Raw genomic sequence first — 24120 nt, 5'->3', positions numbered from 1 at the left:
TGTCACTTTGCCAATTCTGGCCTCCTATATATCACCCTTTCTAGTCTGGGTGACAGCACACCTATTCTTTTAATTACTGTGATGCGGACATAACCTATTACATTTTCAAGTTAATATCTACCTATCCAGTACTGCGCAACACTACTTTCCATATATTTCCCCATCCAAGGTGCTGTGGTATTCCAAAGTCAATCATATTCTCCGGATGGAAGAATTGACCGCCACCCTTTACAACACTGCAGAGGCATTTAGTGTTACATGGAGGCCCTGGAGGTATTTTACTGGTACTCGAGACTACATTCGGGAGGTGAGCTGCGCCCCTGTCCCAGAAAACGACTGAACCTACCTACGACCCATGACCCCATGACCTACGTAGGCCATGTCTGCCCTGGGTGGCATTCCCCACCCCCGTCCCTTTTTGTCTTTATTTTTCTTTTTTTCCCCGCCGCCACCCCCCCCCTCTCTCTCCGCCTTTGCACTCTCTTCTCCCCCCGTCCTCCCTTTTGAATATGCCTTGTCTCCTTACTAGCCTTCGGGACCAAGAAGAACCCCAGGGTTCTGGACACGACTGGCTCATGATTTACTCTTGTTCACATAGGTCATGATAAGCTGGCTCGCTGTGGTCCCAGTTGTTCTCCATGATTACATTTGTCCGAACGGAGCTGCACTAGTTATACTGTACTACATGTCGGAGGTGGGGTTTCTCTCTTTTCTGCATGAAACTGTAGGACTCCCCTCTGAGAACCCAGAATTATTTGGCTGCCTATTTTTTGTTACCATGTAATTGTGACCCTGGGTCATGCTGTATGGTTGACTGTTATATTTATGTTGTTCTACTTATACTTAATAAAAGAATAAAAAATAAATAAATAAATAAGTCAATGCCAACAACTTAAAACTAAAGCCTATGGCATCGAGAAATCCCAGGCGGTCTCCCATCCAGGTACTAACCAGGTCCCAACCCTGCTTAGCCTCTGAGATCAAATGAGATTGGGCTCTTTCAGGGTGATGCGGCCATAGTAGATTTTTTCAGGCACGCTCAACCCTCTTGACAAATGCCAAGATGGTCACCTTGGGAAACAAACAAAAAAAACAAGTCAACGCCAACAACATAAAAAGAAGCCTGCGGCATCTGGAAAACCCAGGCGGTCTCCCATCCAGGTACAAACCGGTCCCAACCCTGCTTAGCCTCTGAGACCAAACGAGATTGGGCACTTTCAGGGTGTTGTGCCCGTAGGCTATTTCTTAGTGCACTCTCAACCCTCTTGACAAATGCCAAGATGGTCACCTTGGGAAACAAGGGAAAAAAAACAGGTCAACGCTGAAAACATAATGAGAAGCCTACGGCACCTGGTATTCCCAGGCTGTCTCCCATCCAGATACTAACCAGGCCCATCGCTGCTTAGCCTACGAGATCAGATGAGATTGGGCTCTTTCAGGGTGATTTGGCCATAGGCACTCTCTTTGGGCACTCTGAAGCCTCTTGACAAAGGCCAAGATGGTCACCTTGGGAAACAAGCTAAAAAAAACAGGTCAAAGCCAATAACATAAAAAGAATCCTACGGCATCCGGTATTCCCAGGCGATCTCCCAATGAAGACACTAACCAGGCCAGATCCTGCTATGGCACCTGGTCTTCCCAGGCAGTCTCCCCTCCAGGTACTAACCAGGCCCATCACTGGTTAGTACAACATAAAAAGAAGCCTATGGCACCTGGAATTCCCAGGCGGTCTCCCCTCCAGGTACTAACCAGGCCCGACACTGTTTAGCCTCCGAGATCAGACGAGATTGGGCGCTTTCAGGTTGATGGGGCCAAAGGTGATCTCTTCCGGCACTCTCAACCCTCCTGACAAACGCCAAGATGGTCACCTTGGGAAAAAAGTGAAAAAAAAACAGGTGAAGGCCAACAACATAAAAAGAAGCCTACAGCACCTAGTATTCCCAGGTGGTCTCCAATCCAGGTACTAGCAAGGCCCAACCCTGTTTAGCCTCTGAGATCAGAGGAGATCGGGCGCTTTCAGGGTTATGTGCCCATAGGCAATCTCTTTGGGCACTCTCAACCCTCTTGACAAATGCCAAGATAGTCACCTTGAGATACAAGCGAAAAAAATACAGGACAATGTCAACATAAAAAGAAGAATACGGCACCTGGTATTCCAATGCCATCTCCCATCCAGGTACTAACTAGGCCCAACCCTTCTTAGCCTCAGAGAAGAGAAGAGATAGGGCTCTTTCAGGGTGATGCTGCTGTAAGCGATCTCTTTGGGCACTCTCAACCCTCTTGACAAATGGCAAGATGGTCACCTTGGGAAACAAGCGAAAAAAAAAACGAATCAATGCCAACAACATAAAAAGAAGCCTACAATAACTGGTATTCTCAGGTGGTCTACCATCCAGGTACTAACCAGGCCCGACTCTTCTTAGCCTCCAAGATCAGACGAGATTGGGTGCTTTCAGAGTGATGTGGCCATAGGCAATCTCTTTAGACACTCTCAACACTCTTGACAAACACCAAGATGGTCACTTTGGGAAACAAGCGAAAAAAAAAACAGGTCAACACCAACAACATAAAAAGAAGTCTACGACACCTGGTATTCCCAGGCGGTCTCCCATCCAGGTACTAACAAGGCCCGACTCTTCTTAGCCTCCAACATCAAACAAGATCGGGTGCTTTCAGGGTGATGTGCCCGTAGGCAATCTCTTCAGGCACTTTCAACCCCCTTGACAAACGCCAAGATGGTCACCTTGGGAAACAAGCAAAAAAATGAAAAATAAGTCAGAAGCTAGAGACAATACGGCCCGAGTCCTCAATTTAATCCATGCGGCGCATGTACAGGGAAGGCCCTTGCTTATGTTGTCAACAGACGCGGAGAAGGCCTTTGACAGGGTGGCCTGGCACTTTATGCAGGTCACCCTGGAATATATAGGTCTTGGCCTCAACATGATGAGCTGGGTAATGTCGCTTTACTCCACGCCGTCGGCAGCGGTACGGTGAATGAGTGGTGCTCGGACTCTTTCCCCATCACTAATGGGACGAGGCAGGGGTGCCCTCTGTCTCCCCTAATTTTTATTCTGACAGTGGAACCACTTATGTGTCACGTTCGGAATGACCCGAATATTACTGGCATATCCAAACCCTCGGCACACCACAAAATTGCGGCGTACGCTGACGATCTAATTTTTTCGTCTCCAATCCACACATTTCGCTTCCCAATATACTGGCGGCTCTCCGACGATACGACAGCCTATCAAACTATAAAATCAATTGTGCCAAGTCGGCTGTATTGAATATATCGGTCCCGGATGTTGAGGCCAAGAGGCTACGCTCCGCTATTCCATTCTACTGAGCTGAAAAATCGATACGTTACCTGGGCGTTGACATCGCAGAGGATTTGGCGCAATTGTACCCGCTTAATTTTGTCCCTCTGCTGAATAGACTGAAATCTGATTTGGGAAACTGGCATGTTTTAACACTGACCTGGTTCGGGCGCTGTAATGCATTCAAAATGATGGCCGTTACCCCCAATTGTTTTCAGACAACTGCAGGTGCTGCTCCCGGACTTTATTTGGGCGCGCAAACCGCCCAGAGCTCGTTTGCAATTGCTTGCCAGACCAAAGGACAAGGGGGGTCTGGGTCTCCCAGATCTGAGACAATACTACAGAGCGACTCTGCTAGCGAGAGTCGTTGATTGGCATTGTAATGGCCCACACAAGCAGTGGGTGGAGATGGAGATTGAGGATGGATCCATTCCCATATTGACCTCCCCGTGGCTCCTGTCCTCCCTACCAAAAGACCTCAGAGATCACCCCGTAGTGGGAGCTACGTTGGCTGTTGTGCGGAGGTTGTTCAGCTGCACACACATTGCTCCCCTGCCTTCACCAATGACTCCGGTTATAGGTAATCCAGACTTCCCACCGGGATTTACCAACAAGAAACTGCGACAGTTGACAGTGGTGGAGAAACAGCGCTTGGGAGAGGTGTGGCCCTCGGGAGGGCTCCCGACCACGCAAACTGTCGCCGAGCTTTCTCTTCGCTTGACTTGTTTAGTGCTTATCAACTTCGTCACTTTCTTCTGGCCATACAAAGGGCCCCCTACACTCCTTGAGACCTGACGCCCTATGACTCCATCTGTCACAAAAGGGAACCTGTGTGACACACCCTCTCCCTCCTGTACAACCTATTGCGTAGTCAGGAGGAGGAGTCGACCCCACCATTTATCCACAAATGGGAGAGGGACTTAGGCATTACATTTACCCCACAACAGATAGGGAAGATCCTGACCTTAGTACATAAAGCTTCCATCGCAAACCAATATCAAAAATCAGGATACAAGATAGTCTCACGCTGGTATAGAGTCCCACACCTTCTGAATAAAATGAATAGTTCGATCCCGGATGTTTGTTGGAGGTGCAATTCAGATACGGGGACCATGGGACACATTTTCTGGGCATGCCCGGCCTTGAGGAACTTTTGGGTGGAGGTGACAGACAACCCAGCAGCGTGTCTTCTACACTTGACCGAACAGCCTGTTCAAAAATACAAAAAAACCCTCACGATGCAACTCCTGAACGCCGCCCGGGCCTGCATTCCCAGGAGGCAGCCTCAGCCCCCATCCAAGGTGCTGTAGTATTCCAAAGTCAATCATATTCTCTGGATGGAAGAATTGACCGCCACCCTTCACAACACTGAAGAGGCATTTAGTGTTACATGGAGGCCCTGGAGGTATTTTACTGGTACTCGAGACTACATTCGGGAGGTGAGCAGTGCCCCTGTCCCAGAAAACGACTGAACATCTAACGTTTACCTACGTAGACCACGTCTGCCCTGGGTGGCATTCCCCCCCTCCCTTTTTGTCTTTATTTTTCTTTTTTTCCCCGCCGCCATCCCCCCCCCCTCCTCTCTCTCCGTCTTTGCACTCTCTTCTCCCCCCATCCTCCCTTTTGACTATGCCTTGTCTCCTTACTAGCCTTCGGGACCCAGAAGAACCCCAGGGTTCTGGACACGACCGGCTCATATTTTACTCTGGTTCACATAGGTCATGATAAGCTGGCTCGCTGTGGTCCCAGTTGTTCTCCATGATTACATTTGTCCGAACGGAGCTGCACTAGTTCTACTGTACTACATGTCTCTTTTCTGCATGAAACTGTAGGACTCCCCTCTGAGAACCCAGAGTTATTTGGCTGCCTATTTTTTGTTACCATGTAATTGTGACCCTGGGTCATGCTGTATGGTTGACTGTTATATTTATGTTGTTCTACTTATACTTAAAAGAATAAAAAAATAAGTCAATGCCAACAACTCAAAACTAAAGCCTATGGCATCGAGAAATCCCAGGCGGTCTCCCATCCAGGTACTATTTAGGTCCCAACCTTTCTTAGCCTCTGAGATCAAATGAGATTGGGCTCTTTCAGGGTGATGCGGCCATAGTAGATTTTTTCAGGCACGCTCAACCCTCTTGACAAACGCCAAGATGGTCACCTTGGGAAACAAACAAAAAAAACAAGTCAACGCCAACAACATAAAAAGAAGCCTGCGGCATCTGGAAAACCCAGGCGGTCTCCCATCCAGGTACAAACCAGGCCCAACCCTGCTTAGCCTCTGAGACCAAACGAGATTGGGCGCTTTCAGGGTGTTGTGTCCGTAGGCAATTTCTTTGTGCACTCTCAACTCTCTTGACAAATGCCAAGATGGTCACCTTGGGAAACAAGCTAAAAAAAAAAGGTCAGATACTATATTACTAAGGAAGGTGTATGCTTTGTGCGTGGGTGTTAGCGGTACTGGCACTAACCTGATGCTGCCTGGGGCGACGCAGACCTTATCTGACCTTCAAACTTATATCACCCGCCGGGTGATCAGGGGGTTAAACCTTTATTAGATAATAAATGGCGGGTGCCCTGAAACTATAAAAAAATAACTAACCAACCAGCGTCACCTGTAACAGTTATATGGTGATCACTGGTGAAAGGGTTAACTAGGGGGCAATCAGGGGGCTTTATGCGGTAGTATATGGGGGTCCCTGACGCTATAAAAAGCTCCGGCGAACATAAATACTTACCTGCCTAACTAGCGTCACCTGTGACACTAATACAGCGATCAGAAAAACTATCGCTTATTAGTGACACTGGCGATGGGGGGTGATCATGGGGTTAAACCTTTATTGGGGGGGTTAGGGGGGTATCCTAGAGCTAAAGGGGGCTAACCCTAACTGCCCTAACAGTTATTACAGTCACAAATGACACCAATGCAATAATAAAAAAATAAAAAAAATGCAATTGGTGTCACTGTGACTGGGGGTGCAGGGGTGATTGGGGGGGTGATCGGGGGGTGAAAGTGTGCCTGGCGTGTTCTACTGTAAGTGTAGTGTGTTGGTGCAACTCACAGATCCTCTCTCCTCGGTGCCGGAACGAAAAAGACCGACACGAGGAGAGATTAGATCACTTCCTCTGCCTGTGTTTACATTACAGGAGAGGAAGTGATGTAATGCTGCAATTTCATTCGTCAGGAGCGATCGCGAGGGGGTGGCCATGAATGAATGGCCGCCCCCTCATCCCGGATCGCTTCTGCACGGATTCTGACCGCCGCTGGCACCGGGGGGGGGGGCCCGATCGTGCCCCCCACCCGCGGGAAGGCAGGGACGTACATGTACGCCCATATGCATGCCCGTGCCATTCTGTTGACGTACATCGTCGTGCGGCGGTCGGCAACTGGCTAATCTGCATGCAATGTTGATTTGTCAAATTACTAGTTTTTGTTCTTGTTTCACTACACAGTGTCCTTCAACGCCATTTTTATTAAAGTTGTGCCTTTTTCACCAACAGTGCAAACCCAAGTTCACAGCGAGATGAGGGGACAGTCTCTTCTTCAGATAATGTTATTATGTTGTGGGTCTGCTACACACACACCTTGTTTTTGTAATTAATATATGTAGTGAATTACTGACCAAAATCGTGCTCATTTTCAGCACCATGGCAGGAAAATGGCATGATTGTCCAAATTTACACATCACTGTGGGTGCTTTTTACTAAAGGCACATCCACTATGCACTACAAGTGCACTGCAAAAGTACACCTGAAACTGCACTTGGAGTGCAAAGTGGAGTTGCCTTTATTAAATCGCACTCCTTCTCAGCACAAACTCAAATTTGACTACAAATACATTTTAAGCCCAATGAAAAAGGAAGCCACACATTGTTGAGAATTCAACTTTTTAATACAAGCACATTCATATGTGCGTTTATTAAAGGTTTTTACAACAAACCAAGAGATTTTGGGTATCCAAAACAGAGTTTAATCAGATTTTTTTTTACTTTTTTTTTTTTTGTGTAAACAGGCATGTATCAAACCATAAAATACAGAACACAGGAACTTACAAAGTTCAACTTGGAAAAGTGAAGACAATATCAGACATGAGTATGTACAAACTGGGCTGATATCGCCTTCATCACATGGGGTGTGACCCCTGAAAAATCCAAATTTGGAAGATGCACACAGTGTGTCAACATGTGCTATCTTCCATCATGGGGGATCAATGTACATGCTTTGGGGCTGCAACCCCTTCATCTCAGACACTTTCCACAAAACATGTACATTGATCCCCCATGATGGGAGATAGCGCATGTTTACACACTCTGTGCATCTTCCAAATTTTTAATTATGCAAAATACAAAATTTTTATGTTAAAAAGCAAAAATAAAACCCTATCTAGTTTTTCGTTTTCACACTCTCCCCAAAACATCAATGATGTTCTTCATTTTATTTTTACCATCATTGATGTTTTGTTGTAGAATTTCCAAATCCCGATTGCTCCCCATTATCTCCCCGATCAAGATCTGGGCACTTTCACTGGTAAAACGGGAATCTTCCTCCACATCACCTAGAAAACAAAGCAAACAAACACACCATGTAATCCAAATATGGTGATATACATTGATGAGCTTACCGGAAGCCGTGTTCTCCGACACTCACCTGTTGTGGTGACAATTTGTCCAACCTCAACGATCTCTCCTTCCTCCTCCTCCTACTGCTCCTGCTCCTCTGTTTCTGCTTTTGGAAGTTGCCCTTCTTTGGGAGGGGTGTGGTCCCTGGTGTCCTCATGGTCCCTGGTGTCCTCATACTTGCCGAGTCTTCTCTCCCCTATGAGAATGTAAGCAAAGATTAATTAGCACACAGAGGGCAGAAATAGGAATATGAAACATTGCTTGGAAGTGTTGTACAATTGTGTTTTTGGGCAGAGTTACAAGGTGAGAACATTATTGGGGACACTGTTAAGCTGGAATACTTCCCTGCAGAACGATGTTTCATAGGAACGAACAAAACCATGACCTTGAAAGTGGCCATTTTAAAATGCACAACATGAAATCAAAGCACATGGAGCATGTATGCAAGCAAGAATAATGATATGAACACATGACAACTACTTACTTTTTTTAAGAACACGCTTGATCCTTATGTACTGCTCGTGCTCCCTCAGTTTCAGGTCTGACCAGCGTTTTCTCAGTTGATCCTTGGATCGGCGTACCCCAAAATTCTTCAGAAGACTCTTCACAACTTTATTCATGATCTTGGCCTTTCTGATATTTGGGTTTGGGTAAGGTCCATACTTCCCATCATAGTCGGTCCTGTTCAATATGTCGACCATCTCCAACATCTCTCCAAACGAGATATTTGAGGTCTTAAATCCTGTCTTCCTGGATCGGGACGTTTCAGGCTCCGGGCTTTCCTCACCCTCCTCCTCGTTAGTGGAACTATTAGTGCGCACCTGCGTTTTCTCCGCCATGTGCTCTCCCCACTGCGTGGGAAGCGAAGGCGCGGGGAATAGTCTGGAAAGAACGTCAGGGGCGGGCGGAGTTTCACGCATGCGCACTGTAAATAAAACACATGTGTATCGTCCGTACGATCTGGGAGGAGAGTGTGAGTCACGGACGCGGCGAACATGGAAATGAAGGTAACATTTTTAAATTGTTGCTTCACTAGACTAGACTGCTTGTATCTAGGCAGATGTTGGGACAAGATTAGGAGGGATTTTAATTGCATTATTAGTATTTGAGGGTTTGTCTTGTGTTGTGTCTTGCAGACAAAATGGATCCATTCAACAATGCCAACTTTATGGGGCTATTCATAGAACTGTACATGGAGATGCCCTGCTTGTGGCAGTTCCACAACAAGTTTTATAATGACAGATCAAAGAGGAACGCAGCACTGGAGAAACTGCTTGCTTTGTTGCAGATCATGGTCCCCACGGCAGACATGACCTTTCTGAATCGCAAAATTGTGGCCATGAAGCTTACATATTTCAGGGAGAGAAAGAAGTACCTGGAGTCCTTGAGAGCAGGATGGTGCACTTTGACAGGCTGCATTTTCTGGTAGACCAAGGGGTACCCAGGCCACCACTCAGGCCACCACTCTCCAGGCTTCCTCCAAGGCATCCTTCACCCCCAGCTGAGGCTTCTGATGTCCAACCTTGGCCTTCCAGGCAGCACCATGTGGTGGGGCCCAGCTTGAGACAGGTATTGCATTGTTGAACATATTTCTTGTGTTACATTTAATGATGTTAACTAGATGTTCTTATTGATCAGTAAGTTGAGATTTCTCCAAGTGGTTTACATCTCAAGAGACAGTAGTGACCAAAAATGTTTGGGACGGGAAAGAAAAATGCTGGTGTCAGAATGATTGTCTATTCTATTTGGTAACATTCAATTAGCAAAAGCCAGGAGCACAAAATGGTGTGATTGATGATCAAAAAACTAAAACTATGTCCCCTTTTCATACACAGGATGACCTCAGTCGGGGGGAGGCTGTGGCAAGTGGCAGCTAGGAGGTCCACTAACGCCCTCCTCCTCCTGCCCCAGCTACAGGAGACCAGCCACAGCCTGGAAGGATGCCTGGTGGGAAGTCACAAAGGAAGACCAGAGAGTGATGGCCTGGGTTGAGTCTGGTGTGCCAGAAGATGCAGCCTCTTGAAGATCCACATCCCGGGGACAGAAATGGCATCTTAATTTCCTGCTCTCTAGGACTTTGGGACCAGACTTCTCTCCCTGAGATATCTACTCTTCAGGCCACCAATTTTTTAATATCTCATTTAGTCATGTCTGCCCTGGGGGCCAAATGCTGCACCAAAGTTAAGAAGTTTCTCCAGTGCTGCGTTCCTAGTTTTATTTTCTAGCAAACAAAATCAATTTTTATTTTCTTTGATGAAATACTTGTGTAATGTGTTTTTCTTCAAGAAGTACAGTTTATTTGTGAGCAGGCAGGTACATTTCAAAAATACAAAGTGAACTAAATAACAAGGGGTAACAACACTCCTGTCGATTAAAAAAGAAAAAGAAAATATAAAAAATACAATAATGTTGTTGTAATTTTACACACATAAAAAAAAAAAATAAGGAGAAATGAGCAAAGTGTCTTTAAAGGAGATTTTTAGGGAATCCCCCCCCCCCCAAAACATCCAAAAAATAAAAAACAAAATCAAAAATTGTGTAGATGTGACGCAAACTAAAATTGTATTGCTGAAATGGTTAAAAAAGAGTAGTGAAATCCGTTTGGGAGAAGTGTGTGTGACTATGAGCATCAAAAGAAGTTCGTTCTTGCAGCATTGTTAAAGAACAAGAGAATGCGCTTGATGAATGATTTTTTAACATTGCAGCGTGACGAATGTGCTATATCGCTTACGAGCAGTAGTTTTACCTGAACGAGCACTTCCGTGTCGGAATTTGAATGTAAGCATGCGTGGCACTTGGTCCGATCAAAATGCTCTACACATGATCGGATTAGGTCCGACCGGCCCAGTTGGTCGGGAAATATTTCCAACATGTTGGAAAATTGGGTCCGACGGAGATTCGGACGGAATCAGTCCGATGCATACCACACACAGTCGGATTATCCGACGACGCGGTCCGATAAGACGCATTCCGACGGATTCACTGACCGTGTGTACAAGGCTTAAGAGGGGTGAGGTAAGCTCTATGTAATATTTAGATTTGGGATAGTCTATCTGATAGCTTGGGAGAAACCTCTCTGCATATCTCGAGTGCCTCCTCCCATTCCCCATCTGCCATCTGACCTAAATCTCTTTCCCCCCGTATCTTTGGGGCGTATGCGATTTTGTTAGAAATTGATTGGGGTGGATAGCATATGATAGTAAGATGAAATAAGGCCCTTGGGGTCGGCGCTTCTAGCCACGGACATAATAGGGTTAGGGGTAGGTGGCGGGTAAACTTCTCGTGGGAATTGTGAACGAGCCACGTGTCTACCCTGTAGGTATAGAAAGTGCATATTGTTTTGTATTGCAAACTCCTCCTGTAATTGGTTAAAAGGTTTGGGGGTACCTCTAGAAAGTAGGTGTTGCAAATAGTACACACCTCGCTTGCTCCAGATCTATTGTACCTGAATTTTTACAAATTCCTTCATATGTTTGTTGTTCCATAATGGCGTATAGTCATTGTAAGTTGAGATTCCTAATTTACCAGTGGCTATATCCCATATGCGCCTGTATTGTTGGAGGATAGGTGCAATTTCTTCATCTGAACCAATGGTGCCTGAGCCCATGGTAATAGCATATAGTGTGTCACCCGTTTGTTGAGCACACTTGTGGAAAATCAAGGTTATGAAGCGAACTCCATCAGTCTTATCCAGGTGGAAAAACTGGGAGAGCTGTGCTGCAATGTAATAGTGGTTGAAGTCTGGTAATGCTGTGCCCCCCCTGTCTGTTGAGTTCTTGAGCGTTTGCCAGGCAAGTTTGTGCCTATTTTTACCCCATACAAAGGCACCTAGAAGGGCTTCTAGCATTTTAAAATATTTTAGTGGGAGGTATATAGGAGAGTAAAAACAAGAGAAATAGGGTTTGAGATGAGACATTTGTAAGAATAGTCCTATACTTCTGCAGCCAAACCTTCTTTCTATTTATTACATTTTCCCATTAACGTAGCATAAATTTACCAAAAAACGTGCTCAAAGATTAACTCTCCCTATATATGTTGTATTTTTTTCTTATTATTATTTTTCTTTTTTTCTATTTAGCTGTTCTTTTTTTGTGAGGTAGGGCTAAGGGGGGGGGGGGGGGGGGGCTGGGCTTGAGGGAAGGGATAACCTTAAATAGATTCACGTTGATTACTCTACAAATGAGGTGTGCATGGTTAGGTCACAGTAGAAGGCCCCCGGTTATGCCTAACAAGGCAATGAGAGGTGTATATGAGATGGGTAGATGGTATGATTGGAGTGTTTTGAATGCAAGATATGTAAGGCTCAGTAGGTATATAAGGTGGAGGGAAGATTGGAAGAAGCACATTCAAGAGAATAGAGTTTTTCACGAAGTACACTTGATCACTAAGAAACCACAGGCAAAAAGTATTAGTAAAAGGCTAATCGAGTTAAATAGTAAGGAAATGATACACAGTGTCACAAGATTAATAGGAAATGTAAACACTAATGATTTAAACCACACTGTTAAACATAGGTGACTTGGTCATGGACAGTGTTTCAACTAGTTTCACGGCTGATTCATCAGGAAAAACATCTGCGATTTAATAGACACAAGATCAATGGCAATATAATCAATCATATATAAAAAATATATTCTACAATTCAGCAATATATGTTACACAAGGAGGGAAAAGGGGGGGGAGTGTAAGACTGCTTTCCCAAGTCCTGGTGTGCACATGGCACAGGTAGTCAGCAGTGAGGGAGGTCTCCCGTCGCAACTGGGGGAGATTAACAAGTCATGGGGCTGAAATGAGGTACATGAGGTAAATGAGCCAAAAAATTATGTAACGGATGAAAAGAGAGCCCAGTGAAATGGTGACTATGAAATAAGATGTTGCAGAATGGTGGGTGGTTACCATAAAGGGGATGTTGGTGGTGCAAATAGTGAATAAATTGTGAATTTTGATAAAAAAATAGGTAACGGATGAAAGGAAATCCAAGCAAAACAACCAAACTCAATTGATGTGAGAAAAAACAAAGGCATGTACACCACAGTGAGGAATGGAGGGGGATAGGTGGATAGAGATGAAAGGGGGGAGTTGCCTATGGCCACATCACCCAGAAAAAGCCTGACCTAGTCTGATCTCAGAGGCTAAGCAGGATCGGCCTGGTTAGTATCTGGATGAGAGATCATCTAACAAATATCTATAAGCCTGAATGTTTTTTGGCCAGAAAATTGCATGTGGGGGGGGGCTAACCCTTCCATATGTACCACCTAATATCTCTATTTTGATGTAGAATATCTCTGAAATGATGTGAGATCTAATGTTAAAACCACTTGATCTTAACGGATCTAACGAATATTTATCAGCCTGAATGATTTTTGGCCAGAAAATTTGATAAGGGGGGTGATGGGTTAGACCCCCTGCAAATAACTGTTAATATTGCTTCTTCTGTGTGAGATCTAACGCAAACAACGGTTGATCTAACCTGATCTAACAAAGATCTAACAAACTGAATACGATTTTTTCAAAAAGTTTGATATGAGTGGCTAACCCGGCAGAGGTACTTTTACCTACTGTACATTGTAATAAATCACAACAGAGGGAGGCTAGAGGTTACAGAAAGATCACTGCTCAATACAAACAACCAAACATTGATACGATCTCATCTGATCTCGGATGCTAAGCAGGGTCGGGCCTGGTTATTACCTGGATGGGAGACCGCCTGGAAATACCATGTGCCGTAGTTTTTTTTTATATGTTGTTGGCGTCGACGACCTGTTTTATTTTTCTGTTTGTTTGCCGAGGTGAACATCTTGGCGTTTGTCAAGAAGGTTGAGAGTGGCCAGAAAGATCGCCTACGGCCACATCACCCTGAATGCTCCCGATTTCGTCTGATCTTGGATGCTAAGGAGGGTCGGGCCTGGTTAGTACCAGGATGGGAGAACGCCAGGGAATACCAGGTGCCGTAGGCTTTTTTTAATATATTGTTTTGCGTCGACTACCTGTTTTATTTTTCTGCTTGTTTGCGAGGTGACCATCTTGGCGTTTGTTAAGAGGGTTAAGAGTGGCCAACAAGATTGCCTACAGCCACATCACCCAGAATGCGCCAGATCTTGTCTGATCTCAGATGCTAAGCCGGGTCAGGCCTGGGTAGTACCTGGATGGAAGACCGCCTGGGAATACCAGGGGCCGTAGGCTTTTTTTTAATATGTTGTTGGCGTCGACGACCTGTTTTATTTTTCTGCTTGTTTGTCGAGGTGACCATCTTGGCGTTTGTCAAGAGGGTTGAGAGAGGCCAGCAAGATCGTCTATGGCCTCATCAACCTGAATGCGCCCTATCTTGTCTGATCTCAGATGCTAAGCAGGGTCGGGCCTGGTTAGAAGCTGGATTGGAGACCGCCTGGGAATACCAGGTGCCGTAGGCAATTTTTTTAATATGTTGTTGGCGTCGACAACTTGTTTTATTTTTCTGCTTGTTTGCTGAGGTGACCATCTTGGCATTTGTCAAGAGGGTTGAGAGTGGCCAGCAAGATCGCCTATGGCCACATCACCCTGAATGCACCCTATCTCGTCTGATCTCAGATACTAAGCAGGATTGGGCCTGGTTAGTACCTGGATGGGAGATCGCCTGGGAAAACCTGGTGCCGTATGCTTTATTTTAATATGTTGTTGGCGTCGATGACCTGTATTATTTTTCTGCTTGTTTGCCAAGGTGACATCTTGGTGTTTGTCAAGAGGTTTGAGAGTGGCCAGCAAGATTGCCTATGGCCACATCACTCTGAATGCGCCTGATCTCGTCTGATCTCGGATGCTAAGCCTGGTTAGCTCCTGGATGGGAGACCGCCTGGGAATACCAGGTGCCGGAGGCTATTTTTTAATATGTTGTTGGCGTCGACGACTTGTTTTATTTTTCTGCTTGTTTACAGAGGTGACCATCTTGGCGTTTGTCAAGAGGGTTGAGAGTGGCAAGAATTATTGTCTACGGCCTCATCTACTTCAATGTGCCTGATCTTGTTTGATCTTGGATGCTAAGCCGGGTCGGGCCTGGTTAGTAGCTGGATGGGAGACCGCCTAGGAATACCAGGTGCCGTAGGCAATTTTTTAATATGTTGTTGGCATCGACGACCTGTTTTATTTTTCTGCTTGTTTGCTGAGGTGACCATCTTGGCATTTGTCAAGAGGGTTGAGAGTAGCCAGCAAGATCGCCTACGGCCACATCACCCTGAATGCACCCTATCTTGTCTGATCTCGGATGCTAAGCAGGTTCAGGTCTGGTTAGTACCTCGATGGGAGACCGCCTGGGAAAACCAGGTGCCGAATGCTTTATTTTAATATGTTGTTGGCGTCGACGACCTGTATTATTTTTCTGCTTGTTTGCCGAGGTGACCATCTTGGCATTTGTCAAGAGGGTTGAGAGTGGTCAGCAAGGTCACCAACGGTCATATCACCCTGAATGCTCCTGATCTTGTCTGATCTCGGATGCTAAGCAGGGTCGAGCCTGCTTGGTACCTGGATGGGAGACCTCTTGGGGATACCAGCTCTGATAGGCTTTTTTAATATGTTGTTGGCGTTGACGACCTGTTTTATTATTCTGCTTGTTTGCTGAGGTGACCATCTTGGCATTTGTCAAGAGGGTTGAGAGTGGTCAGCAAGATCGCCTACGGCCACATTATCCTGAATGCACCCTATCTCGTCTGATCTCAGATGCTAAGCAGATTTGGGCCTGGTTAGTACCTGGATGGGAGATCGCCTGGGAAAACCTGGTGCCGTATGCTTTGTTTTAATATGTTGTTGGTGTCGATGACCTGTATTATTTTTCTGCTTGTTTGCCGAGGTGACCATCTTGGCGTTTGTCAAGAGGGTTGAGAGTGGCCAGCAAGATCGCCTATGGCCACATCACTCTGAATGCGCCTGATCTCTTTTGATCTCGGAAGCTAAGCAGGGTCGGGCCTGGTTAGTACCTGGATGGGAGACCGCCTGGGAATACCAGCTCTCATAGGCTTTTTTTAATATGTTGTTGGCGTTGACGACCTGTTTTATTTTTCTGCTTGTTTGCCGAGGTGACCATCGTGGCATTTGTCAAGAAGGTTGAGAGTGGCCAGAAAGTTCGACTACGGCCATATCACCCTGAATGCGCCCGATCTAATCAGATCTCGGATGCTAAGTAGGGGCGGGCCTGGTTAGTACCTGGGTGGGAGACTGCCTGGGAATACCAGGTGCCATAGGCTTTTTTTTAATATGTTGTTTGCGTCGACTACCTGTTTTATTTTTCTGATTGTTTGCCAAGGTGACATCTTGGCGTTTGTCAAGAGGGTTGAGAGTGGCCAGCAAGATTGCCTATGGCCACATCACTCTGAATGCGCCTGATCTTGTCTGATCTCGGATGCTTAGCCTGGTTAGCACCTGGATGGGAGACCGCCTGGGAATACGAGGTGCCAGAGGCTATTTTTTAATATGTTGTTGGTGTCGACGACCTGTTTTATTTTTCTGCTTGTTTACAGAGGTGACCATTTTGGCATTTGTCAAGAGGGTTGAGAGTGGCCAGCATGATTGTTTATGGCCTCATCTCCTTGAATGTGCCTGATCTTGTTTGATCTCGGATGCTAAGCAGGGTTGGGCCTGGTTAGTAGCTGGATGGGAGACTGCCTAGGAATACCAGGTGCCGTAGGCAATTCTTTAATATGTTGTTGGCTTCGACGACCTGTTTTATTTTTCTGCTTGTTTGCCGAGATGACCATATTAGCGTTTGTCAAGAGGATTGAGAGTGGCCAGCAAGATTGCCTATGGCTACATCACCCTGAATGTGCCCGATCTCATCTGATCTCGGATGCTAAGAAGTGTCGGGCCTGGTTAGTACCTGGATGGGAGACTGCCTGAGAATACCAGGTGCCGTAGGCTTTTTTTTAATATGTTGTTGGCACCGACGACCTGTTTTATTTTTCTGCTTGTTTGCCGAGGTGACCATCGTGGCATTTGTCAAGAAGGTTGAGAGTGGCCAGCAGATCGCCTATGGCCACATCACCATGAATGCGCCCGATTTAGTCTGATTTTAGATGCTAAGCAGGGTCGGGCCTGGTTAGTACCTAGATGGGAGAACGCCTGGGAATACCAGGTCCCGTAGGCTTTTTATTTCATATTTTGTTGGCGTCGACGACCTGTTTTATTTTTCTGCTTGTTTGCCGAGATGACCATCTTGGCGTTTGTCAAGAGGGTCAAGAGGGTCAAGAGGGTCAAGAGGGTTGAGAGTGGCCAGCAAGATTGCCTATGGCCACATCACCCTACATATGCCCAATCTCGGATGCTAAGCAGGGTCGGGCCTGGTAAGTAGCTGGATAGTAGACCGCCTGGGAATACCAGGTGACGTAGGCAATTTTTAATATGTTGTTGGCGTCGACGACCTGTTTTATTTTTCTGCTTGTTTGCTGAGGTGACCATCTTGGCATTTGTCAAGAGGGTTGAGAGTGGCCAGCAAGATCGCCTACAGCCATATCACCCTGAATGCGCCCGATCTCATCTGATCTCGGATGCTAAGCATTGTCGTGTCTGGTAAGTACCTGGATGGGAGACTGCCTGGAAATACCAGGTGCCGTAAGATTCTTTTTTAATATGTTGTTGGTGTCGACGACCTGTTTTATTTTTATGTTTGTTTTCCGACGTGACCATCTTTGCGTTTTTCAAGAGGGTTTAGAGTGGCCAGCAAGATTGCCTAAGGCCAAATCACGCTGACTGTGCCCTCTCTCATCTGATTTTGGATGCTAAGCAGGGTCGGGCCTGGTTAGTACCTGGATGGGAGACCGCCTGGGAATACCAGGCACCGTAGTATATTTTTTAATATGTTGTTGGCGTCGACGACCGGTTTTATTTTTCTGCTTGTTGGCCGAGGTGACCAGCTTGGCGTTTGTCAAGAGGGTTGAGAGTGGCCAGCAGGATTGCCTACGGCCACATCAACCTGAATGTGCCTAATCTCATCTGATCTCAGATGCCAAGCAGGGTTGGGCCTGGTTAGTACCTGGATGGGAGACGATTTTGTAATACCAGGTGCCGTAGGCTTTTTTTTAACATGTTGTTGGCGTCGATGACCTGTTTTATTTTTCTGCTTGTTTGCCGAGGTGACCATCTTGGCGTTTGTCAAGAGGGTTGAGAGTGGCCAGCAAGATCCCTTACAGCCACATCACCCCGAATGCGCCTGATCACGTCTGATCTCGGATGTAAAGCAGGCTCCCGCCTGATTAGTACCTGAATGGGAGACCACCTGGGAATGCCAGGTGCCGAAGCCTTTTTTTTAATATGTTGTTGGCGTCGACGACCTGTTTTATTTTTCTGCTTGTTTGCTGAGGTGACCATCTTGGCATTTGTCAAGAGGGTTGAGAGTGGCCAGCAAGATCGCCTACAGCCACGTCACCCTGAATGCACCCTATCTTGTATGATCTCAGATGCTAAGCAGGTTCGGACCTGGTTAGTACCTGGATGGGAGACCGCCTGGGAAAACCAGGTGCCAAATGCTTATTTTTAATATGTTGTTGGCGTTGACGACCTGTTTTATTTTTCTGCTTGTTTGCCTAGGTGACCATCTTGGCGTTTGTCAAGAGGGTTAAGAGTGGCCAGCAAGTTCGACTATGGCCATATCACCTTGAATGCGCCTGATTTAATCTGATCTCGGATGCTAAGCAGGGTCAGGACTGGTTAGTACCTAGATGGGAGACCGCCTGAGAATACCAGGTGCCGTAGTCTTTTTTTTAATATGTTGTTGGCGCCGACAACCTGTTTTATTTTTCTGCTTGTTTGCCGAGGTGACCATCGTGGTGTTTGTCAAGAAGGTTGAGATTTGCAAGCAAGATTGCCTATGGCCACATCACCATGATTGAGCTCGATTTAGTCTGATCTTGGATGCTAAGCAGGGTCGGGCCTGGTTAGTACCTGGATGGGAGAACGCCTGTGAATACCAGGTCCCGTAGGCTTTTTTTTAATATGTTGTTGGCGTCGACGACCTGTTTTATTTTTCTACTGTACACGAAAGGCCGCGCTTATGGACCAGGTCACAGTCTCACAGGGGTATATGTGAGTACCTATATCACCCCCTACCTCTATTGATAATATATTACTGGTTGCAATTTTTATGGGGTATGGCAGTGTAGACAATACATATATAAAAGTTTTTATGGGGTATGGCAGTGTAGACAATACATATATAAAAGTTAAACCTATTTGTATTAGTCACTATGAGGTTGCTGCCTCCCTACGAACACAATCTGAAACCCAGGTTATGTTTAAAGGTTAAATGATAATAATGGGCTGATGGCGCTACCTCAGACCTATTGTTATATATTTATATCCAACTAATTCTTTCTATTGTTTCCAAATTTAACCAAGTGCCACTACAAATCTGTTATATTCCTTACCCTAAAAAGGGTAAGTGCACACAGATCCTTACTAACGTGAACGAACACTCAATCAAAATCCCAAAGGGATAAAGAAAAATGTGTTAAACCCTAAAAGGCCCCCACAACCACATATAAAATCCAAAGATCCCAAACAATATTCAAACTATATTTTTTGTGATAGTAATTCTTGTGATCTCAAAAAATATATATTACTATACTACATAGCCGACTACCACACACAATATACAAAACCCCTATTCGGGGGAAAAAGTTACACTTATAATCGCCCTGCGTTTGTGCAATTCCTGTGCAATTCCTATACCTATGCACAATTTATATTACCACTATACTCCCCGTGGGTGAAAAAATATATTACAATGAAGAAATAAAACCCACCAAAACCATGAAAAATACAAACAATGAAGAAAAAACTAGAAAAAATAATAATAATAAAAAAATAAATAATAAATGTGCGGGGTAATTCCTAACCCCCTTGCGAGTGTGCAAAAACCTGAAAAAAAGTGTAAATAGAATCCAAAACGTATCAATAGGTTTATATATCTATTCATATAAGGTCCACAAAAAGTCTCATAAATGTGCTTTCAACCATGCGATTATTCCTTTTCAAATAACAGGAAGGTGACTTTTGTGATTAAGCCTGCTTATTGGTGACTTCCGTGCTCGTTCCCCCTCAAGGGTCCCCACTCACCGAATCCACGCACCCCCTAGGGGGTATATTGCCTGTAATCTGTGCTCCACTAGGTTGAGGATTCTTCTAATTAGCTCTGTCTTCAGCTGATCTTCCCCAAGGTTGGTTGGAAATGATGAACGAAGGAGGCTTTGTTATCCGCCAATAGGTCCTCAAGAAAGAAAAAGTCTACTCATGGTGTAGTATTCTCAATAACTGACCACTTGAGAGAAAGGGAAACGGGCTACAAAAAAGGTTCTTCAAAAATAGGCTTTCACAGGAAAATAGCTTCTGCAATAATTTATACCTTATTAGTGTATATATAGCAGAGGACTAATGATCACTTAAAATGCTTTATTACAAAAATTACAAAAAATACAAAAAATACAAAAAAGAGAGAGAGAGCATTTACATATACCAAAAAATTATTCTACAGTGCTTAGTGCAAAAAGCCGCTTTTTTTACAAAGATGTCCTTTTGGACCAAAAGTGCGATCTACAGCAGTTGCGCTATAAGCCTGTACATTTAGTATATGTGTATATACCAGTAATGCATCTCGGAAAAAATTCAGGAATTCCAAAAGCAAAACTAAAATAAACCCGAACAACAAAAAATTATTAAAAAATGAATAAAAAATAAAAAATCTTAAAAACAACAGTCCTTTTTAATGCACACCAGCGCTATACACAAATATATGGAGCCTTAGTACCCAATTCTCTAAAGGGTTCCGTTTGCTTAGGCACTACAGGCTTCCCATACACTGGATGCAGATCTACTTAAATTAATAAAGCAATGTTCCTCCAATGGACGGAGGTTTAAAAGAAATTATGGCACCAGCCCGGTTCGCCCATCCACAGGGGTAATCCCCTATTCGAACGGCGTGCGCTCCAACTGCGCTCCACCGGGTCAGGCGCACCGGAAGTGACGTGGCGTACGTAATGACGCTGGACGCGTTTCGTCATAGACGTCCTCAGCAGCGATATCACGTACACCCATAACCACGTCTTTAAAGGTGCCTGCACTGCCCATTCCCAGCCTTCAACCAATCGCTGACCTGGGCGGATCTACCAATTTGTTTACTTATTACGTTCCTCATTAACTCATACGGGCTGATCTTTATAATCATACTACTAATGTTTATATACTAAAGGAAAGTTTTCTATTATCATAAGGGGCCATGTACCAATAATAGTGGATATATTCTCAATGTTCCTTACTTTGTACATAATGCTCTTAAAAAGAAAGAAAGAGAACCGGACTTTCATAGGGATAAAAAGGGAAAATATTTTTTTAGTAGGAACTTTTTAATGTACCCACCTAGCTCTTTCATTTTGTTTCCCTTATATTGATTTTTATTTCAGAGACAGGGTTTTTTTTTGGAATATTTAGTTCACAAGTAGGTTCTCCATTGCCCTCTGGGTTATCTATACGCATAGGGACCGTCTAGGCTATATCTTGCTCATCCCGAGTATCCCAATACTTTGGCCCGATGTCATTTTAAATCTAATAATAAATAAAACCAGGGGGCAATGGTTTCAGCACCAGACTTCCTATGATTTCTTGAATTAATTTCCCTGTTTCTTGTCCCATGCTGATAATTTCACGGAAACTTCTATTTACTATTTTATATGCCAGATATTACCTTGTAAAACTGATGTTAGTCAGGGGGTTTTTTTATAAAAAATTTTTTTAGATTTTAGGTATGAACCTCTTATTAATATTCAGGAAGTTATTCCTATTTTTATAACTCTATTAACTCTTCATTCTCAGATAATATCCTATACACCTCAAATGGAGGGCTTGGGTTACTTATTCTCATTGGTAGGTTTACATTTATTTCCATAACATGATTATTCCCACATTATTAAGTTAGAGACTCATCCTTATCAGTTCCAGTTCACCTACACCTACCCCATAGAATTTCATATGTATATATATAGGGGGGGGGGGGGGAACTCTAGGGCTGTCTAGCGGACAGTAAGCCCTGGGCAAAAATATGTCCCACCTTGCTGTCTATGGGTTTGCTATAAAACAGTTAAGATCTATATCGATGTTTAGCCCTTTGGGGGCCAATGTATTCAATCTATATATCCAGCTAGTCTCGTTCTGAGATATAAGGGTGGTCATGTTGCCCCCTCTCCAGTTTTGTTTTATGCAATCAATACCATAAAATACCATTTTAGAAGGATCTCTTTGATGGAAAAGATCAAAATGTCTAGATACATTATGATTAGGGAACCCCTTCTTGATGTTATTGACATGTTCCCTAATCCTAATGTATAGTGGTCTAGTGGTTCTGCCCACATATTGTAAATTGCATGGACATTCCAGCACATATGTCACATGTGTACTGCGACATGTAATGAGTTCTCTGATTTTGTATTCTGTGTGGTCTGTTTTAGATCTGAATGTTTTCCTCCTTAGAGGTTGGGGTTTACTAGTCCTACAAGCCAAGCATTTGTTACATTTATAAAACCCTTTCAGTTCTTCCAGAAAGGTGCTATTCTTTGGGCCATCGACTACATTGTGTGCTAGCATATTCCGTAGTGTTGGCGCTCTCCTATATATAAATTTTGGTTTCTTTGGGAGGATGGTTGACAAGACTTTATCTTCTTGGAGGATAGGCCAATATTTTTTTATTATTTTCTCTATTTCATAATATTGTACATTGTATCCGGTGATAAATGCTAGGTCAAATTTTTGTTTTTCTTTTATAGTTTTTCTTATCAGGGTATTTCTATCAGTATTCCCGACTTCAGTTTTTATTTTAACCAACGACTCATACTTATATCCCTTTTCAATGAATTGTGCGACCAATTTGTCTGCTTGGGAAGAGAAATCCTCAATAGAGTTACAGTTCCTCCTGATTCTTAAAAGCTGTCCTTTTGGAATATTTGCTTTCCATTTAGGATGATGACAGCTTGAAGTAGGGATGTAGCTGTTTCTGTCCGTTTCTTTGAAGAATGTTTTAGTATGAAGAACATCATTCTTCTTAAAGATTTCTAAATCAAGAAATTCTATCTTTTGTTTATCACATTTCCCACTAAATGTGAGTCCATACTTGTTGTTATTCAGATTAGATAGAAATCTTTCAAATTCTTCTGGGGTTCCGTCCCATAAGATCACCAGATCATCAATGTATCGTCGAAAAAACTTTAGCTGGGGTATTTTCTTTGAGTATATATACTCCTCCTCCCACAGATTCATAAGCAGGTTGGCAACGCTTGGTGCATAACGGGCACCCATAGCCACTCCTGTGGTCTGTACATAATAATGATGTCCGTACCAGAAATAATTACAGGCCATGGCCATCTTAAGGCCCTCTAAGATGTATTGCACTTGTTCATGTTTCATATTCGTGTGTTTGTATAGTGCTCTTTCTACCCCTATTAGACCGTCCTCCTGCACGATGCTTGTATACAGCGAATTTACATCTATAGTTGCTAATAGATATTGGTCTGTGCCTTGGATGTTATTCAAAAGCTCTATAAGTTGGGCACTATCCCTGAGATAGGACTTGCCCTTCAGTACCAGCGGCTTCAAGAAGATATCTAGGTATTCCCCCAATCTTGAGAAAACAGAATTTATGCCACTGATGATTGGCCTTCCAGGTGGTTTATCTAATCTTTTATGTATTTTTGGATTGTAATACATAACAGGTGTTTTCGTTGAATTTGACACCAAATATTCGGCCTCTTTGTCGTTGAGTATCCCCATTGTCTGCCCTTTTTTCACATAGGCTTTCAATTGGGCTTCATATCTTGATTTGGGGTTGCCCTTCAGTTTTTTATATGTATTCTCGACTTGTAGTAGATTTTTCATTTCCTCTTGATAGTCGTTCTTATTCAGAATAACTAGGCCTCCTCCCTTGTCTGCCGGCCTTATCACTACTTCTTTATTATCCCCCAATTTTTTGATCGTTTTCCATACATTATTTGATCTCTTATTTTTACTATCTTTGAGTTTTCTCAAATCATTTTCTACCATTTTGCTGAAAGCTGTCAGACATTGGTTTCCTGCTGTATTTGGATTGAACACTGATTTATTTTTCAGTTCTGTTTGGGTGTATAATGATTATGAACGTAATCATTATACACCCAAACAGAACTGAAAAATAAATCAGTGTTCAA

At 44.1% G+C, this 24120-nt stretch overlaps 17 pseudogenes; 12 read left to right on the top strand and 5 right to left on the bottom strand.

The window, feature by feature from the left end:
• Positions 1 to 1338: 1338 nt before the first annotated feature.
• Positions 1339 to 1457, bottom strand: LOC143931606 (5S ribosomal RNA; annotated as a pseudogene).
• A 243-nt stretch (positions 1458 to 1700) lies between these two features.
• Positions 1701 to 1819, bottom strand: LOC143931680 (5S ribosomal RNA; annotated as a pseudogene).
• Positions 1820 to 1919: 100 nt separating this feature from the next.
• On the bottom strand, positions 1920 to 2038 carry LOC143931744 (5S ribosomal RNA; annotated as a pseudogene).
• A 317-nt stretch (positions 2039 to 2355) lies between these two features.
• On the bottom strand, positions 2356 to 2474 carry LOC143932599 (5S ribosomal RNA; annotated as a pseudogene).
• A 101-nt stretch (positions 2475 to 2575) lies between these two features.
• On the bottom strand, positions 2576 to 2694 carry LOC143932166 (5S ribosomal RNA; annotated as a pseudogene).
• An 11080-nt stretch (positions 2695 to 13774) lies between these two features.
• LOC143932230 (5S ribosomal RNA) lies at positions 13775 to 13893 on the top strand (annotated as a pseudogene).
• Positions 13894 to 14000: 107 nt separating this feature from the next.
• On the top strand, positions 14001 to 14119 carry LOC143931205 (5S ribosomal RNA; annotated as a pseudogene).
• A 336-nt stretch (positions 14120 to 14455) lies between these two features.
• Positions 14456 to 14574, top strand: LOC143931076 (5S ribosomal RNA; annotated as a pseudogene).
• Positions 14575 to 15125: 551 nt separating this feature from the next.
• Positions 15126 to 15244, top strand: LOC143931717 (5S ribosomal RNA; annotated as a pseudogene).
• A 333-nt stretch (positions 15245 to 15577) lies between these two features.
• Positions 15578 to 15696, top strand: LOC143932687 (5S ribosomal RNA; annotated as a pseudogene).
• Positions 15697 to 15804: 108 nt separating this feature from the next.
• LOC143932245 (5S ribosomal RNA) lies at positions 15805 to 15923 on the top strand (annotated as a pseudogene).
• A 107-nt stretch (positions 15924 to 16030) lies between these two features.
• On the top strand, positions 16031 to 16149 carry LOC143931464 (5S ribosomal RNA; annotated as a pseudogene).
• A 324-nt stretch (positions 16150 to 16473) lies between these two features.
• LOC143931471 (5S ribosomal RNA) lies at positions 16474 to 16592 on the top strand (annotated as a pseudogene).
• Positions 16593 to 16700: 108 nt separating this feature from the next.
• LOC143932231 (5S ribosomal RNA) lies at positions 16701 to 16819 on the top strand (annotated as a pseudogene).
• A 578-nt stretch (positions 16820 to 17397) lies between these two features.
• LOC143931599 (5S ribosomal RNA) lies at positions 17398 to 17516 on the top strand (annotated as a pseudogene).
• A 336-nt stretch (positions 17517 to 17852) lies between these two features.
• Positions 17853 to 17971, top strand: LOC143931461 (5S ribosomal RNA; annotated as a pseudogene).
• Positions 17972 to 18533: 562 nt separating this feature from the next.
• LOC143931074 (5S ribosomal RNA) lies at positions 18534 to 18652 on the top strand (annotated as a pseudogene).
• Positions 18653 to 24120: the final 5468 nt, after the last annotated feature.

Source organism: Lithobates pipiens, unplaced genomic scaffold (genome assembly GCF_037356315.1).
Source record: "Lithobates pipiens isolate NorthernLeopardFrog02 unplaced genomic scaffold, aLitPip1_a1.2 Scaffold_25, whole genome shotgun sequence".
Lineage (NCBI taxonomy): Eukaryota > Metazoa > Chordata > Amphibia > Anura > Ranidae > Lithobates > Lithobates pipiens.
Note: the sequence above shows the minus strand (reverse complement) of the source record. Positions and strands in the feature narration are given on the sequence as shown.